The following is a 14,792-nucleotide window of genomic DNA, read 5'->3' as shown; positions in this document are numbered from 1 at the left end:
GTTAGTATACATTCAAACGGAAAATTAGTTTGCTGACATCTTTACTAAACCACTTGACAGGAATAGGTTTTCTAAATTTAAAATGGATATTGGTAGGTGTAATTCTAATTGAGTTTATCATATTATATTTGCATGCTTTATTTTTATATTTTTTTACTTAAATAATTGTTGAATAAATTTTAAATAAATTTGATTTTTTTTGTGCTTGCATGACCGGTCGAGCACATCCTCGACCAGTCGTGGCTCGATAGGTCGAGCGTGTACTCGACCAATCGAGTTGCCCGGTTGGGTGTTTTTATGAGAGAGAGAAACACTTTTTATTCACATTTCTCTTCTTCCTCATCTGGCCCCCTTTCAACTCGTTGAACCCATCTTCCATTGGGACATTATAAGTGCTCCATTTCTTATTTTCTTCCATATTTAGGTTCTTATTTGCATACAATGCTAGATTTTAGAGTCGATTTGAGATTTTCTTTCGATTTCTAAGGATTTTTAGCTTAAAATCTATTTACCTTGAAACCCTTCTTTCCATTGTTGTATTTTCTCCATTATTATCTTGTAATGGAAGGTCATTCTAAGAAGAAAGTAACCTGTGCTTCCTCTTCTCGAACTACTCCTCTTAGGGTGAGAACCCTATGACCTACCGAGGATGACCCGAAATATTGCGAGATCTTCGAAACCATGAGATTATTGTTGAGCATCCAGTTAATGTAAATCATTTAACTCAATTTCAACTCTTTCCCATCCTTTTCTCTGTAGGTTAGGAAAATATTTTGAATTGGGGCGGACCGGCATATCGCTCCATTGCACAAGGGATGTTCGCTTCCATTAGCGATGTATCTCTTGAAGATTTAACTTTCTCTATTAGCTTTAGAGAAGGTACATTTCTGGTTGATTGATATTTAATTTTGGGTTTACTAGAAGTAAATGCTACTGATGAAGGTATTCTGATACCATCTTTAGCTGAGAAAATGATTGAATCGGAACATTGATCGCTAACATATAAATTATGTCGCATGGACTCTGAATGGAGTGCGGGGAATGTGCTTCGGCCCAATCAAATGTTGCCCAAGTACAAGGTTCTATATCGCATCTTCATTGGTAATGTATATCCTCGCTTTGGCAACAAGACTGAATTAACTTCTTTCATGGTTCGTATTCTCCATTCGGTTGTGTCAGGTATTCCTATTTATCTTTTGTCCTTAATTTGTTATATTATCATTCAATTCCGTCTTCATCCGAGCCACGGATATATTCCATTTGGCTACTTGATGACCACTTTGGCTTTACATTGTAATGTGGTCATGCCACCTGGTGAAGCTCCTATTGCGGTTCTTCCTTTCAACAATTCAAATATAATCAAGATGAACCCGAAGCTCAGTCTTGGCCAAAGAGATGAGGAAGTAGAGGATGTTGAAGAAGAAGATGCCTTGCCAACTAATATTATGATGTATGATATTTTTGATGAACTTGAATCCGAAGATGATGAGGCTGGCCCTGATTATCAGCCACCTCAGTTTGATAAGCGCCTTCGCGCTTTAGAGGAGAAGGTGGATGATCTGAAAATTTCTCAGAACAGTCTGCATGAGAGCCACAAATTGTCTATGAAATATATGCGTAAGTACTTTCGTCACATAACTAACGGCCTCCATCAGATTGATCCATCCATTCCACCTCATTCTTCATCTGGATCAGATTGGTTATATTTCTTGATATTTAGGCATGTATAACTTAACTATCACTTTCACTTTTTCACCAGTTTGATATGACTTGATGATGTTGACACTATGGTTTATGATTATGTTCTTAATGTTAACTCTTTTTCTGTTGTTTTCTTCTTTTCTCATAATCACTATTATGCTCTATCTCTATATGAATATCTTCCTGTGTCAAGTTGTGACAAAAGGGGAGAGAGATTTGTGGTTATGTTTATGAGTTTGATTGTGCGGTGTAGAGTTTGTAATTTTTTTTTTGAAAAAATAAGTATATGTTAATACAGGTACTCTACTACACAACTCGTCAAGTTCAGATTGAGGGGGAGTAGAATAAGGAGGAGTTTATGAAAGAGTGTTTTAATGTGAAGCTATGAAGTTTGTTGAGCTTATGAACTTGTGAAGTTTGTATGATATTCTTCTAAGTTGGTTTTATCACGAATTTAACAAAGAGGGAAATTGTAAGTGCTATGTTATATATCAAGCACCATGTGTTGTCAAATTCCATAGTGACTAACTACTTTAGAATGATGGGCTTGTTCAAAGATGGAAAGTTCATGTTGAGGGTCAAATATTGCATATTAGACTCCAGTTATTTCCTGAATTACGAACATGATGTTGTTTTAATGGGGTTATTTTAATCGTGTTTGTGATGCAAGGAGAATTGATGAGCATGGATTGAAAAGGATGCCAAAGGTATGGATGTAGCACTCTGGCATCACCAAGGCAAGGGACGAGTCCAGGGGACTAAGATCGATGATTTTACATGCCAGAGATCTGGGAAAACTAAGCCGTTCATGTTAAACGGGCCTGAAGGTCAGCTAAAATGCAAGATCACAGGGTTCCCACTATCTGTTTGCCTTGAGACTTCATATATGGCCTGAGGACCATAAATTAACCATACATGGAAAATTTGAGTCATTAGATCCCTGTGAAAATGGCCCAACGGACAGATTAGCCCCTTAAATCCTAACATGGGGCCCACCTGATGTATGGACATTCTTCAAGTTTGGTTTCAACGCTTAAAATGAGATGGATAAGCATATGGTCGGTGTGGATTTTATAAAAACATCAAGGTAGGACCCACCTTAAGTGATTGGCGTGCACATAGTGAACGTCCACTCGCATTGCACCGAACCAATAACGCAGTCAAACTGCGTTTGACCGATCCTATTCATAAACGGCAACTGCCGTGTTTTGCTTCTACTAACAAAGGGTTGCAGGTGATTCTTGTGGCCCACCACCTTGACGCAAAGATTTGATCTGTACCGTCCATCAGAATTCTACGGCCCATATCACCAAGACCTAGGTGACATAATTTCAAAAGATAAGCGAGGATTGGTTCCCAACCGTTCAAAAGCAGATTAGACGGTCATAAGATCCAGCAGTTGGGCCATATCAAAAGCACTCCAAAACCATCTATCTTCACCAGAAATTTCATCACGAAGGTAATGGACGGAGTAGATTTCCTAACAGACGCTGATTATGGGCCCCACCAAGCACCAGCGCACGCCTTGTTACGCACGTCCGAGACTGTCCGGGAAATTCGAGCGGTTGTGGCCCACTGTCTTCGATCAGACGGATAATCCAAACTGTCCATCGTGTACCTCGTCCAAAAAAGCCCCAAGGGACGTTGATTTTTTGGAAAGAAGCGAGGGAAGTGGGCCGTGTTCTGTTCATCTTCTTGGCTGCGTGAGGAGAGCTACGTAGAACTTCAACCGACTCCGCTGCGGACACTACTTGCTGCGTATCTTGCACGCACATTCTCCAGCCAATGCCTCTCTTTCTGCTGCTGTGCGTAAATAGCCACATCACCGCCTCTCAAATTTTCCAGGGAGTGCTTGAAGTCAAGGGAGAGTGAGAGAGATTGAGAATTTTTAGAGTTTTTATTTGTTCTTCTCCTTGTGATTTTCGAGAGTTTTACCCCAATTATGTCAAGTTAAACCTCTTAGCTAGGGCTAACAGGTGAAGCTTGTAACGTAATAGGAGACTCCTACGGCTTTTATTCATGTTGAATGATTTTGATGCTAGTTGATTTTATGGAATGCTTTCAGCTTTTAATGATGTATTGTGACTTAAATTACAATATATATGCGATGACTTTGAGTATGTCCATTCCCTTATTGTGATTATGCAATTAGGAAACCTGTTGTTCACCATTGCCCCTTGGACATGGTGGGATGATAGAATCCTTTCTAACATTCATATATCTTGATTGGTTGTGAATTGGTTTAGTTCTATTGTTTACTTTGTCTCATGTGCATGGTTTTGTGATGGAATCACCTCTAATTCTTATACCTTTCATCTCTTTGAAAACTGGATTGAAGGAAGTTCAGATTGTGCTTTAGTGATATTTCTTCTAACTGGATGAAGATGGGACTCAAAGTCCAATTGAGTTCATGAATCAAGCATAGATTTCCCTGATCTCTAGCTACAAGTGGATCCTCTAAATCCCTAGTTCCCTACCTCTGAATTCTACATATTTTAGTTTACTATTTCACTATTATTCCCCAAATTCATTCGATTTAGATTGCATCTTAGTCTAGTTCTAATTCTATTTAGTTTCAGATTATGTACAAGTATCAGTCCCTTGGGATTCGACCTCGGTCTCACCGAGTTTATTACTACATCACAACCCTATACTTGGGGAGTGAACAAGTTTTTGGAGCCGTTGCCGGGGATTGACGGTTTCGTTTTCTGAAATTAACTAGTTTTAGGATTAGTTTAAGATTAGAATTTTTCTAACTTTAGGTTTAGGTTTTTCTGATTTCTAGAAACTAACCTGTTTTCCTGTTTTGTAGGATCCTGACATAAACTTCTAAATTGGTAATCCCTTTCTAATTTCTCTACTTTTTCTATTTTTAGAATTAGGGTTTGAGTTTTAGAAAATTTTGAATTCTAGTATTTTTCTATTTTTAGGAAATAGTTTATTTTTAGAAACTTTCCTCTTTTATTTTTAGAAACTAGGTTAGTTATTTCCCTTTTTAGAAATTCTTTCCTTTTTAGAACTAACCTGTTTCCTATTTTGTAGGATCCTGACATCAGCTTCTAATTTGGTAATTCCTTTCTTAATTTCTTCCTTGCTATTTCTAAATTAGGATTTATTTTAGCACGTTTCTAATTCTAACTCTTTTAGAATCTAACTTTGTTTCCTAATTTATTTTTAGAAATTTTCTAGTTGTAGACTTTTTTAGAAACTAACTTTCCTATTTTGTAGGCTTTTAAGATAGAAATTTCTAATTCGGTAAGCTCTTTCTCTACTTTCTATTTTTCAGATCTCTTTTAGTAACTTACTTTCTAGTTTAGGACTTTCCTAATTTATTTTAAATTTCCACTTTCTTTTAGGAATTTCTTCTTTTAGAAACTAGTTTACTTCTATCTTTCTTTTTAAGGATTTTCTAATTTTAGACCTTCTCTTTAGAAACTGACTTGTTTTGTTTTCTTTTGTAGGTTTTTAACTTAGGGACTACAAGATGGTAACTTCTTTCCAACCCTCTCTTTCTTTATAGATTTTCTTTTCCTTTCTTAGGATTAGGTTTGAATTTGATTGAGGGCTATGAATGTTTCATGCCCAAGTGGGCCCGTGACAACACTCGACGTTTCTTGATCAAGGAGGATTGGTTGAGGGGTTAACTATCTATCGCAGACTAGACACCACTCGAAATCCTCCGAGTTAATTGAAGTAATGGCTGAGAACCAACTTCTTCTACCTCAACCCAGGGTGGAGGACATTCAAGATGAGAATGAGGTGCATCAAGCACCCCCGCCTCGTACCTTACGAGATTATTTACAACCAGCGGGGGTGAGTACGTCCTCATGCATGATTTTTTCTGAAAATACAAGACATATGGACATCAAGCCAAGGGTTATCCAACTCCTTCCTAAGTTCCATGGGCTTGAATCTGAAGAACCATATTTACATTTGAAAGAGTTTGATGAGATCATAGCCACTTTATATTTTCAAAATGTGCCTGAGGACACAGTCAGGATAAAACTCTTTCCTTTTTCCTTAAAGGAGAAGGCTAAGACGTGGTTACATTAACTGCGTCCTAGATCCATTGGCACATGGAATGATATGTAAAGGAAATTTATAAAGAAATTTTTTTCACATCATAAAACGATTACCCTTAGAAAAGCAATCATGAACTTCACCCAAAAGGAGGATGAAACATTTTACCAATGTTGGGAAAGGTTCAAGGATTTGGTCAGTTCATGCCCACAACACGGCTTTGAAACGTGGCGCATTACAAATTTTTTCTATGATGGACTGACATCTTCCATGTGCCAAATGGTCGAGACAATGTGTAATGGAGAATTCATTAATAAAAATGTTGACGAGGTATGGGATTACCTCGATAGTCTTGCTGAAAAAACACAATCATGGGACTATTACCCAAAATCGAACACCACGTCTAGGCCGACTCAATCTAAGGAGAAAGGTGGATTGTATCTCTTGAAAGAAGAGGATGATCTCAAGTATAAAGTGACTACGCTCATAAGAAAAGTTGAGGCCATGGAAGGAAAGAAGGATAAGGTTAATGAAAGTGTTTGCGGCATCTGTGATTGCAACATTCATACAACTGAAAATTGTCCTACGATACCCGCCTTTCGAGAAGTGTTGAATGAACAATCCAATGCCGTAAATACTTATCAAAGACCTTTCAATGGACCGACCTCTAATACGTACAATCCTGGTTGGAAAAATCATCCAAACTTTAGTTGGAGAAATGGACAAACTGCTACCCCTCAAAGTTTCTTCAATCAAAATCCAAATCAGGAAAAACCTCAAGAAGAACCGGTTCAAAATTCCATGCAAGAGCTGACCTAGGCAATGTGAGATTTTATGCAAAAGATGGATTCACGTATGACGGTTATAGAAAAGGGGATGCTTCCTGCACAACCGCTCCCCAATCCTAAACCACAATACGAGATAAGTAATCTCAGCTCTTCAAATCAAATGGAGCACGCTAAATCCATCACCACTCTTAGGAGTGGGAAGATCATTGATAAAACCCTTCCGGTTAGGCCCGAAAAGCCTCAAGAACCAAAAGAGGACAACAATGATGGATCTAGTGAGGCCCCACAAAAATTAGAACCGGAACTTCTAGAAAAGCCAGTTGCTCCATTTCCCCAACGGTTGGTCGCACCAAAACCTCTCTCTAACTCTCAGGATATCCTAGAGGTGTTGAAACAAGTGAAAGTCAACATTCCTCTACTTGATGTCGTAAAACAGATACTTTCATATGCCAAATTCCTAAAAGACTTATGCATGACCAAATGATGGCAGAGTATTCAAAAAAAGATCTTCTTAACCGAGAAAATGAGTGTCATCCTAAAGCAAGATGTGCCACAGAAATTCAAAGATCCCGATAACCCAACCATATCATGTATAATCAGGGACCATCGAATTAATCACGCACTTCTTGACTTAGGAGTAAGCGTCAATCTGATTCCCTACTCGGTATACAAACAGTTAGGTTTGGGTGAATTAAAACCCACCATAACCACACTACAACTTGCTGATCGCTCTATTCGTGTACCAAGAGGGATAATTGAGAATGTGTTGGTCCAGGTCGATAGATTTTACTACCCTTTAGATTTTATCATCCTGGACACCGAACCCATCAATAACATGAGTACTTAGATTCCTGTCATTCTTGGTCGCTCATTCCTTACCACTTCAAATGCAATTATCAATTGCAGGAATGGTGTCATGACTATGTCTTTTGGGAATATGATATTAGAGTCAAACATCTTTTTCAATAACGGTAGAAACTTAGAGAATGATGACGATTTCCACAACATTAACATGATTGACTCTTTCGTGGAAAATACGACACCTTTGACCTTATTCTCTGGCCCTCTAGAGACGTGTCTGGCATTCTCTCATGATTTTGATGATGACATAATTAGGGAGACAGGTGACATGCTTGATGCTGCATCAGTACTTGAAGTTAACTGGTGGAGGCCACAATTTGAAGAATTGCCCTAAACTGATGTAATGTCTCTACCGTCTAGCCTCAAGGCGCCGAAGCTTGACCTAAAATCTTTGCTCTCTGATTTGAAATATGTCTATTTAGGTCAAGATGAGACATACCCGGTGGTGATTTCATCCCACCTTGAGCAAGAACAAGAGAGTATGCTCATATCTACTCTCATTGAGCATAAGGGAGCCCTTGGATGGACGATTGCGGACCTCAAGGGAATTGACCCCTCGATTTGTACTCACCGCATATATCTTGAGGATAATGCGAAGACCGCTCGGCAATCACAACGTAGACTAAATCCAAACATGAGGGAAGTGGTTAAGGCCGAGGTTCTTAAACTATTGGATGTGGGTATCATATACCCTATATCCGATAGCCAATGGGTGAGTCCAACTCAGGTGGTTCCTAAGAAGTCCGGAATCACCATCGTAGCCAATGCCAATAATGAACTCGTGCCAACTAGAGTTACTACTGGTTGGAGAATGTGCATTGACTACAGGAAGCTGAATACCGTCACGAGGAAGGACCACTTTCCTTTGCCCTTCATTGATCAAATCTTGGAAAGGCTAGCTGGTCATTCCTATTATTGTTTCCTTGACGGGTATTCGGGCTACAATCAGATTGAAATCGCCCCTGAGGACCAGGAAAAGACCACATTTACATGTCCCTACGGCACCTTTGCCTACAGAAGGATGTCATTCGGATTATGTAATGTCTTGCCACCTTTCAGCGATGTATGATGAGTATCTTTTCTGACATGGCGAGGAAATATCTAGAGGTCTTAATGGACGATTTCTCTGTTTTCGGTTCATCTTTCAGCGAGTGCTTAGAGAGTCTTAAATGTGTGCTGAAAAGATGTGAAGAAAAGAACTTGGTACTTAATTGGGAGAAGTGTCATTTCATGGTTCATAAGGGAATTGTCCTTGGACATATTATCTCGTCCAAAGGAATCGAGGTGGATAAGGTAAAAATTGATCTTATCTCTAACCTACCTCCACCCAAGAACATACGGGACGTGCGATCCTTCTTAGGACACGCTGGGTTTTACAGAAGATTCATAAAGGACTTTAGTCTCATCTCTCGTCCTTTATGTAATCTACTTCAAAAGGATGCACCATACGAGTGGACTGAGCCATGTCAGGAAGCTTTCACTAAGCTTAAGGGCATGTTGACTAGTGCACCCATCATACAACCACCCGACTGGGGCATTCCTTTTGAACTTATGTGCGACGCGTCTGATTATGCTCTTGGGGAGGTTCTAGATCAGAGAAAAGATAAGAAACCCTACGTTATTCATTATGCGAGTAAGACTCTAAATCTTACCCAAGTGAACTACTCGACTACGGAAAAGGAACTCTTAGCCGTAGTATTCGCCTTAGACAAATTTAGGTCCTACTTGATCAGATCCAAGATCATTATCTACACAGATCATGCGGCACTTAAGTATCTTCTTTCTAAAAATGATTCTAAGCCTCGCCTGATACGATAGATCCTTCTACTCCAAGAGTTTGATTTGGAGATTAAAGATAAAAAGGGAGTAGAGAACGTAGTGGCCGACCACCTTTCTCGCCTTAATTCCTTTGATTCTCTTGAAACGACACATATCAATGACATGTTCCCTGATAAACAATTATTCAGAGTCTCCCATTCACCTTAGTTCACGACATTGCTAATTATCTTGCCACAGGTTCCATACCGACACATTGGACTGTGCAAGTTAAGAAGAAATTTTTCACCAAGGTAGGTAACTTTTTCTGGGATGATCCATATTTATTTAAATATTACCCAGACCAAATCCTAAGGAGATGTGTGCCAAACGATGAGCGTCAGAGTGTCATCTCCTTTTGTCACTCACAGGCCTGTGGTGGTCACTTTTCTGCTAAAAAGACCACAGCCAAGATTTTGCAGTGTAGCTTTTACTGGCCCACTATGTTCAGGGACACTCATGAGTTTTGCAAAGCTTGTGAGCGTTGTAAGAAATTAGGAGCATTGTCCCGTCGAAATATGATGCCCTTGAATCCCATTATTATCATCGAGGCATTTGATTGCTGGGGCATTGATTTCATGGGACCATTCTCCCAATCTTTTGGAAATCTATATATTTTGCTCGCTGTAGACTATGTCACTAAATGGGTTGAAGTGATTCCGTGTCGGAATAATGACCATCGCATGGTCATTAAATTCCTAAAAGAGAACATCCTTTTCTGATTCGGAACGCCTCGAGCTATCATTAGTGATGGGGGCTTACACTTTTGTAATAGGCCATTCGAGAGTTTAATGAAGAAATATGATCTCTCATAAGGTGAGCACCCCATATCACCTACAGACAAGTGAGCAAGTTGAGATTTATAATAGGGAGATCAAACACATTTTGGAGAAAACGGTTAACCCTGACCGTAAGGATTGGTCAATCCGATTGACTGATGCCTTATGGGTCTACCATACTGCATTTAAAACCCTTATTGGAATGTCTCCCTTTAGACTTGTCTATGGGAAGGCTTGCCACTTGCTTGTGGAGTTGGAACATAGAGCCTCTTGGGAAAATTAAAAATTAAATTTCAATCTGGACAACGTTGGTTCGCTACGCAAACTTTAGTTGAATGAACTTGAAGAAATCCAGAACGACGCATACGAGAACTCGAGAATTTACAAGGACAGAATGAAGGCGTTTCATGACCAACGTATTCTACAAAAATCATTTACACCTGGTCAGAAAGTCCTTTCGTATAATTCTCGATCACATCTCTTTCCAGGCAAGCTTCGATCTCGTTAGACTGGCCCTTACATTGTGGTCACTGCGTATCCTCATGGGGCCGTTGAGATAAGAGATCTGGACAATGGCAAGGAGTTTAAAGTAAATGGACATCGCTTAAAGCCATTTGTCGAGAAAGTTGATTCAGAGGACATGTCCATACCTCTAACTGATCCTGTTTACCAGGATTGATCTCCTAGTCTGATGGAGGTATCAGTAGGTTTCCTACTTTCCTAGGACTAGGGTAGTTTGATTTATGCTGTTCTAGGTTAGTTTGCTTTCTACATTATTTTAGGATAGTTTGCTTTTGTTGGTTTCTCTCTTGTGCTGACTTGCTTTCATGTTGAGATCCTTGTAGACAAGCCTCTTGAATCCCTCGTCCAAGTACAATCTTCCCATCACTTCTCATTTACTTTCATTGTCTCATGTACATTGCAAGCATATCTTTTACATTGAGGATAATGTAGATTTTAGGTTGGGGTGAGAGATTAGGTTGCCTAATCGGTGTTTTCTTGGTCTTGAGCAAAAATTGTAAAAATTTTCAATTTTTCGGACTTTCTTGTGAATTCGAAGGAATTTTGACAGCCATCTAGGGCACTTGGAATTTCAAGATACATGATGTAGGAAAATTAAGACGCTTGGATTCAGTATCTGTTAGATTTCACAGTTAAGTTAGAACTATTAATCCATGATTAGAAGTTTTAAACATTGATTGAATCATAATTTTACATATTACATCTCGCTTATACATTAAGGTTCCACTCGATATTGAAGGACTAATTTGGTGATCACTAAGCTTAAAAGGAATCAACCTGAGAAATTGAAACAATTTGGCGAATGGTCTTCACCATAGGTTTGCTCCCTACGGGTGAAGGTTTGATTCCCCAAGATTGACATTCAAAAATTATTGAGCGACTGGTCTCTACCATAGGTTTGCTCCCTATAGGTAAGGACTTGATTCCCTTCCTTAGTGTTACTTTGAATAAAAGAATCAAAAGCTGGAAGAATCAAAAGACAAACTATGAGACAGGTTTTGGTTTTGGTTGTCATGAATTCTCTTGTTGGTTACCAATGATATCCTGAAATAGAGAAGTGAATTGTAATAATGTTAAGCCAAGATTACACTATACATTCATGGAACTCAATGTTTAGAATTGTTCTAATTGATGGATTAATATTTGAACTTGATTATGAAGTTTACCGTGAGCTTGATTTCAGGAGAAAGTAATGCCAATAATCATGAATCTTAGACTTCTAGTTCTGGATTGTTTTCAAAAATCACTCGAGTTTATAGAAATTGTCTTGTAATTCTCAATTTATTTTTTGCATACTTTGCTCGGGATTAGCAAAATGCTGGTTGGGGGTTGTGTAGAGGGTCAAATATTACATATTAGACCCTAGTTATTACCTGAATTACGAACATGATACTCTTTTAATGGGCTATTTTAATCGTGTTTGTGATGCAAGGAGAATTGATGAGCATGGATTGAAAAGGATGCTAAAGGTATGGATTTGACGCTCTAGCATCACCAAGGCATTGGACGGGACTCCATGGGACCAAGATTGAGGATTTACACGCCAGAGATCTGGAAAAACCATGCCGTTCATGTTAAACGGGCTTGAAAGTCAGCTAGAATGCAAGATCACAGGGTTCCTACCATCTGTTTGCCTCGAGACTTTATATATGGCCTGAGGACCATAAATTAACCATACATGGAAAATTTGAGCCATTGGATCCCTGTGGAAATAGCCCAACGGACAGATCAACCCCTTAAATCCTGATGTGGGGCCCACCTGATGTATGGACATGCTTCAAGTTTGGTTTCAATGCTTAAAATGAGATGGATAAGCATATGGTCAGTGTGGATTTTATAAAAACATCAAGGTAGGACCCACCTTATGTGATTGGCGTGCACACAGTGGACGTCCACTCGCATTGCACCGAACCAATAACGCAGTCAAACTGCGTTTGACCGATCCTATTCAAAAACGGCAACTGCCGTGTTTTGCTTCTACGAACAAAGGGTTGCGGGTGATTCTTGTGGCCCACCACCTTGATGCAAAGATCTGATCCGTACCATCCATCAGAATTCTATGGCCCATATCACCAATACCTAGGTGACATAATTTCAAAAGACAAGCGAGGATTGGTTCCCAACCGTTCAAAAGCAGATTAGACGGCCGTAAGATCCAGCAGTTGGGCCATATCAAAAGCACTCCAAAACCATCTATCTCCACCAGAAATTTCGTCACGAAGGTAATGGACGGAGTAGATTTCCTAACAGACGCTGATTATGGGCCCCACCAAGCACCAGTGCACGCCCTGTTACGCACGTCCGAGACTGTCCGGGAAATTCGAGTCCTGGCCCACCAGCGATGATCAGACGTCCGATCTGAACCGTCCATCATGGACGTCGTCTAAGAAAGCCCTAAGGGACGTTGGTTATGTGGAAAAGAAGAAAGGAAAGTGAGGAGTTAGTGCCGCCTTAGTTGCTGCGTAAACAGGACCTGCGCAAACCGGTTGTTGTTGCGAAATCTCTCCACGCGCACCGACGTCTCTACGCACTCCTCTCCACTGCCCTTTCACAGCTGTTATAAAGAGAGAAGAGAGAAGAGAGAAGGGGATTCAATTTTCTAGGGAGTGCTTGAAGTCAAGGGAGAGTGAGAGAGAAACAAAGAGAATTTTTAGAGTTTTTATTTGTTGTTCTTTTCCTTGTGATTTTTGAGAGTTTTAGCCCAATTATGTCAGGTTAAACCTCTTAGCTAGGGCTAAGAGGTGAAGCTTGTGGCGTGATGCGAGTACTCCTACGGCTTTGATTCATGTTGAACTGATTTTGATGCTAGTTGATTTTATGGAATGCTTTCAGTTTTTTATGATGTATTGTGATTTAAATCGCAATATATCTGCGATGGCTTTGAGTATGTCCATTCCCTTATTGTGATTATGCAGTTAGGAAGCCTTGTTGTTCACCATTGCCCCTTGGACATGGTTGGATGATAGAATCCTTCCTAACATTCATATATCTTCTGATTGGTTGTGGATTGGTTTAGTTTTATTGTTTACCTTGTCTCATGGGCATGGATTTGTGATGGAATCATATCTAATTCTTATACCTTTCATCTATTTGAAAACTAGATCAAAGGAAGTTCAGATCGTGCTTTAGTGATATACCTTCCAACTGGATGAAGATGGGACTCAAAGTCCAGTTGAGTTCATGAATCAAGCGTAGATCTCCCTGATCTCTACAAGTGGATCCTCTGAATCCCTAGTTCTCTACCTCTGAATTCTACATATTTTAGTTTACTATTTCACCATTATTCTCCAAATTACATCGATTTAGGTTTTATCTTAATCTAATTCTAGTTCTACTTAGTTTCAAATTACGTATATCAGTCCTTGGGATTTGACCTCGGTCTCACCGAGTTTATTAGTACATCACGACCCTATACTTAGGGTGAAAGTTCACCTTCGAGTGAAGAATGATGGAAAATTCACCTCCATATAAAGATCAACCGAAAGTTCAAGTTCAAGTCCATGTTCAAGTTCAAGAGCAAGACCAAGTTCAAGTGCTACTACAAGTTCAAGTGCTACTAAAAGTTCAAATCCAAGTGCACTACATGGTTAAGATCTAGCTAAAGCTTCAAGTGTACAAGATCACGCTTCAAGTAAATCAAGTAGAAGATCTACCAAAGCTACTGAAGCTACAAAGTTCAATATTTGATAATCAGGTATAAATGACCCTAGAAAGACTTTAGGATTAGGTCATTCATATTGCATATTTGGTATAGGTTATTATACTTCTTATAGGCTTTATTTCAACTAGTCTTAGTCTATGTTTGACTAGTCCAGGCTCTGGCTCGACCAGTCTAGGATTTTTCTCGACCAGTCCAGGATTTATTTCAAATTTTTAAAATTTTCTGGTAGGGTCACGACCAGTCGAGCACCCTGCTCGACTAGTCGTGGACACTAGCTCGACTAGTCGAGTACGCCTTGACCAATCGAGTAGGACTTGACTCGAACTCCAGTAAGGTTTTTTGGACCCACTCGACTAGTCGAGGGTTGGTTTTATCTGATCGCACTAGAATTTTTGAAATTTTATTGAATCTTAGATCAATCGAAGGTAACCTTAGACCAGTCAAAGGAACCATTTTTCAGCTTTATTCATTCATTAAAAGTCATATCAAACGTCCACTTTGAAGAGAGAAGTCCCCGTGATTATCAAGCTATTGTCCGGTAAATCATACATTCATTTTTAAGCTTTTTTATTTGTAATTTCTTGATCTTTCTTTGCTTCAATCTGATTTATAAAAGGGTGTTCTTCTCTACCCCTTTTGAGATCC

At 39.4% G+C, this 14,792-nt stretch overlaps 1 non-coding gene across 1 annotated transcript; it reads right to left on the bottom strand.

Annotated features, from left to right (window-relative positions):
- Positions 1–5,835: 5,835 nt before the first annotated feature.
- Positions 5,836–5,942, bottom strand: LOC131228314 (small nucleolar RNA R71). Its single transcript, XR_009162823.1, has one exon. It is a non-coding gene; the product is annotated as a small nucleolar RNA R71 (small nucleolar RNA).
- Between the last annotated feature and the right edge of the window lie 8,850 nt (positions 5,943–14,792).

This window comes from Magnolia sinica, chromosome 15 (genome assembly GCF_029962835.1).
Source record: "Magnolia sinica isolate HGM2019 chromosome 15, MsV1, whole genome shotgun sequence".
Classification (NCBI taxonomy): Eukaryota; Viridiplantae; Streptophyta; class Magnoliopsida; order Magnoliales; family Magnoliaceae; genus Magnolia; species Magnolia sinica.
This window is presented reverse-complemented; position numbering and strand designations above follow the sequence as displayed.